This window comes from Pseudochaenichthys georgianus, chromosome 9 (genome assembly GCF_902827115.2).
Source record: "Pseudochaenichthys georgianus chromosome 9, fPseGeo1.2, whole genome shotgun sequence".
In the NCBI taxonomy this organism is placed as follows: Eukaryota; Metazoa; Chordata; class Actinopteri; order Perciformes; family Channichthyidae; genus Pseudochaenichthys; species Pseudochaenichthys georgianus.
The window spans coordinates 32,284,562-32,290,194 of record NC_047511.1 but is presented as its reverse complement, the minus strand read 5'-3'; positions in this window follow the sequence as shown (position 1 = coordinate 32,290,194).

The following is a 5,633-nucleotide window of genomic DNA, read 5'->3' as shown; positions in this document are numbered from 1 at the left end:
CTGCCAACCACCCACAATGCCATCCCAATATTAATTGCTTTCAGGAAATGCAGAAAGACACCAGCCTGACAGTATCTAGGAAAACACTTTCATGTGTTCTAAACATGTTGGCGGTAGTGGAGCTGTTGTGTGAGTGCCTTCGCCTGCTTGACTTTTAATGTGGGCCAGACGCTGACTTCATCGCCACAAACGCTTACCACAGTAGTTCCATCCATCCTGCTTCCCTAACCGCCAGTCAAGACCCGCTTCCTACCATAACTCCCTGGGACAGCGTAAGGGGGAGAGGTCTAGTATCAAATCCTAAAATGTTGTAGCTACGGATGGAAAGAAGTAAGAAAGACCACCTCGTGCTGAGAAAGAAATATCCTGCACAGTTCTTTGGTTGCATTCCACACAGAGTCTCAAAGCTACCGTTTTGGGGTCGATCTGCCCAGGCATTACAGCACGACTGCCGGCGCCAGGTTTTCTTGTTCCTCTCACACATTTTCCAAGCAATATTACTTTCCAGGCTCAAATGGATAACAACTATTTTATAAGCATCAAACTACCACATGTTTTTTTTCTTTGCCAACCAGTTTAGTAAGTTCTGTCCAAAATGTCATCACTTTATCCTTTTAGATTTCTGTGTAAAATTTTAATATTAAGCATAAATGAATTCTTGAATTATGGCCATCCCGTTTTCTGGAAACAGTGCCCTCGACATTTGACCACCAAAATCAAATCAGTTCCTCCTTACGTCCAAAGGCATGTTTTGTCCAAATGTAAAGAAGTTCACTTCAGGTGTTCCTGAGATATCATGTTTACGAGGATGGTCTGGACGGACAGGCAGACAACCTAAAAACAAAAAGCCTCCAGATACAGATTTTACTGCCATAGAAGCAAAATGAGATGATTATTGCATTCTGGTAGCAGTGGGTTAGTGCAAATATTGGACAACGCTTTAAGCTTGCACACTGAAAACTGAAAAAAAAACTGAAAAACTGAAAACTATTGGTAAGTGTTTTCATAACCAGCTACATGGAACTATAAAAACAGTTGAAGCTACTTAAATCAATAATTACGTTGCCCCCACTGCTCTCATTCAGCAGTAGCAAGCAGCTTCTCTCAACAGAAAAAGGTTTTAAAACCAAGAAAAAAGGATAACACATTATAGTCCATTGGCACGAAATGATGTGTCTTGCATTACCTGCCCCCCAGAAATGAACATAATAACATTAAAGCAAGTGTCAGATCACCATCCAACAATCGTGAACACAATTGTGTACTGACCTGCTCTGCACCAAACAACACAGTGGAGCACTTAGCAGCTAAAGAGCCAGATGTATCCCTGAGGAGGTGCTGGAGAGCAAAAACAGCTAAAAGGAAAGTGAATATTGGACCTGGCCTGAAATGCCTCACCAAATGAAAGCTAATGCCCCATGTCCATTAGATGTGTAAATAAGTAACACGTTTGCCATGTGTTTATAGATTATTTCCGCTGTCTCCACATGCCCAAAACAACTTAATGCAGGTCTAAATAAATGATCTCCTCATAATATAACTATTGCATCAGTAACTCAGAAACTTGCCCCTGCTTGACATTTGACGCACGTTTGCTGCCCCCTCAGGATATTTGGTGTCTGCTCCATCAAGGAGGCCAACGTCTCCATTTTCCAGACACACAGTTGTTCACTAATTACTCTGCTGAGATGTACTGCCCTGTTGGACAGGTATTTGTCAATCCTGCTCCAGTTATTACTCTCACAACCCGTGCTGTGTAGGAGTGCTGGTTAAGAAGTACTTTCTCACGCCAAAGCTACAGCACCTTAGGCTATCTACAAAAATACCACTGTGGAAAATGACAACACAGCAAGTTCAAATAATGTTCTATAGAAAGGAAACTGTTGCCTCGGGATAACATTTCCATTCAAGGTTCAAGGCTTTTATTTGTCATATGTACATAGCTACAGTGTAGTTATTTTGATGAAAATCTTAGGTCCCAGTGCAACACAATTAAACAGAAAAAATAGTGCAAGTAAATACAAAAAAAATTGTGAAATAGGGAAATAGTGCAATAAGAGTCTATATACAAGTCATGAAAACTTTTTGAAAAAATAGAGCCAGAATGAAGCAAGGATCACACATTTTTCGTAAATATTATACAAATGTATTTCTGATTCCTATATGCTGCTTTAAAAGTCTGTTAGACCATGTCTTTAAAACAGGGACAGGATGGAAGCCAATGCTTGAACACAGGGACACTAAACAACACTTGTGTTTCCTATTTTCAACCAGATGCCCCTCGAGCCCCTGTCTATAATCACACACTTGTAAAAGGACTTTTTAAAGTTCAAGGTTTTGGGTGTTCTCGACAGCTGTTCTCCACTCTTCAGACGTTAGTGTGCCCCAACGTTGAGATAAGTCTTAATAGGAAAATACCTTTTGTACATTAAAACCAGCAAGTCACAACGAGCTTGGAGCAACACTTCACAGGCCTTCATTCACAGGCCTGGAATGGGATGAGATGGAAATATCATGGTCATAAATAGTTTTGCAACGCAGAGGTAAAGTGAAAGCCAAAAACAGCCCTGAACTCTCTTGATCCTCCCACCCTGCGGCTATGGAGTATCTGTGGCCATGACTTTGAATGAGCTATTATGCAATTATAAAATGTAAGTACATTTTAACAACCCATCTTTTAATAATTTAAGTTAGACATATTTATTTCCAAAATAATGAACTGATAATGATGTTGCAGTTACCATAGCTAATCCGAATACATCTCCAAGAACTCTTCTGAAGCAGAAACAGTTCTAGCTGTAACAGTTTGTTCTGCCTTTGATAAGAAGTTTGACACTACAAAGATCATAAACAAATCTGAGAAGTAACCTTTGCAGGGTGACATCACCGAAGAGACCCCCTTTATAATTACAAACATAGAATTACCTCACGAGAAAAGAATGGATAAAATAGTCCTATAAAAGGAATGTTCTACCTCTTCTAAGAACCAGTAGGGTTTTTAGCAGCAAACGTTTGGTTTCCATCCCACGTTATGAGCACTGTTAGTGTTGGCAGAATTATCCTTTTATCGCCTGTCCAACATTTTCTGCATTGGCACCATTGGACAGTTTATGAGTGTCTAGGAAGTATTGGATCAGAGTTTTTCTTCCTGGAACTGAGTGTGCTAGTGGCTGACTTCCAGAGAGACGTGACCTCCAGCGGTGTGACCTTAGGAAATGGGTTGGTACTGGAGGGGCTGACAGCCATCCATCACAGCTTGGTGCCCTGGGACCCTCTGTGGCTTTCCTCTCAGCACTGACCACTTCATGCTTCTTGAAATCCAATACACACTTATATTTAGCTTGTCCTCTCTACATTTTACAACACTGACAGCGCCAACCAGACATAAAAGTTTGTTTGTGAAATACTACAGTCCATGGCAACAACCTGTAACTGCTTTCTTTGTTATTGTGAAACAGCACACACTGGCATGCTGGGTGACCAGAGATGAACAAACTTAAAAAGAGAATAATAATGAACGTCCGCTGTGGATAATAAATCAACACACTCACTCAATGATGTTGGAATTTTATATTTGAAAGAAGGGAGTTAATATAGCTTGTGCCTAGAACCTTTCATCCACTATCATATATCAAGGTCAGTGCACTAGTTGTAAGCACCATAGTATGTGTTGAAAACAGAGAAGCTCACTGTATGACATGCCTTCTTTTTTCAGCAACACACAATACTTATAATAATTATCCTTTTAAGCATATCAAGACACGTTCCCAGTATAACCATTGAGTAGCAACTGGAGCAGCTGAAGTGAATCACACCCCAAATACAGTGGAACATTTGGCATGACTCATGTTTGATCCATCAGACTTTTCATGTGTAGGCTACTGATAAAAACTAAACTTAAATATTTGGGTCAGCAGCATCCATCTGAAACAGCAATTATCACAAATGAGCTGCAGTCCAGGTTTAGGGCACAAATCACTCAGGGATACACAATGTAAGGTTTAGGTAACATTAAGCATGAGCGCTAAGCATTTGCACATTGAGCTTGGTTCAGCCACATGGCAGGCACAAGCAGAAAGAATAATTGTACGCAACCATTCATAAATACAATTCTATCAACACAGCCTTCTTTGATTAATTCAGACAGCTCATCATCATTAATAACAATATTTAAATACGCTCAATAAATTATATATTACATTATAAACTCGCAGCAAGGTTGGGTGTAAACACTGTCAAAGAAAAATGATTTAAAAAGATAAATACCGTCTGGCTTCTTCTTTTCGTCCTTTAGGGTTTGACTATTTACTACTAAGATATGTCAATGCTCACATTTCACCAGCTAATACCTGGCTAATATGCATTGTGCCTTGTCTTGCATTCTATGTTAACAGAGGGCAAAAATACTGATGAAAATATATAGGATTTTCTTTTTTTCGAAAACCCTTTTTTCTGTTATTTGACTAAGTATACTATATGTTTATACTTTTTTCCACCTTTAAAGATTGAAATATTGTAATGCCTGAACACACTGCTGCTTCTGTAACTAAATCTTTCCCAATTTGGGATCAATAAAGTACTATCTTTCTATCTAATCAATCACGGACCTTTGGTTTCAGCACTAGCGCACTGGGCACCTGTAGGGCCTTTGAGCAACACTGTTTCATATATTACTCATTACAAAAAACAACAATTGTAAATCAAATGGCATCATAGCCAAATAGATTAGTCCATTAGCTTTCACAAAGAAACATGAAAACGGGCTGAGTGAGATCAATTTGTAAAACCTGATATAGTTTCAGCCAAGGCTCACTCTAGTATCCCCTACAAATGTATGACTCAATTTTACTACTCTAATTACATTCGCAATGAAGGCTTCCGCAAAGCTATGTTTCCTACAGTCATTTAATATTCACCATGGGTGCTGACGCAAGCTCTGCTCTTTTACAAGCTCGAGGCCGGTTAGAACTGAGTCTCCGCTCCAGTAAGGCTGAGTGAAGATATTCAAGCTGCTTTTCTGCACGTTGAAATAAATGGACATTTTAGGGTGTAAGGCTCAAAACAAACAAGTCAAGTACTCTGACCTGACTTTTACTTTACTCTCTGGGACATTCCTCAAAAATGACCTCATAGGCTTGGAAAGCAATAAAATCTGTCTCAGTGCAGATTGCTTTTCCATCAGCTCTCTCATTGTTCAGGTCCCCAGTTCAGAACCTGCAGTCTGGGACCCCCTGTGGCGGCTTCAAGGATAAGTGGAATAGGTTGTTACAATTTATACTACTCAGGTATTAACTCTTGTTTCTAAAATTGAAACTCTGTTAAAGTCACTAGGGCTTACAGTACAGTACCAGCTTTTGTTAAATACTATTGACTTCACTGTAAACATTCTACCCTTACGTTTGTACGTTTTTTTCAGACAAAAATGTTTGTTTATCTTTGCAATCTACAGCAATGACTCATTGTCATGAACAAAACTAATATCCTTGAAGCATGGAGCACAACTGTGCTAGTTTTTCTTTATTCTCTCAAACAAATAAATATGAAATCATAGAATTGTTTTCGGTTTGTTTATCTAAAAAACACAGAAATAAATGTTCATAAACAGTTGCTCCTACATTAAAGTGTAAACACAC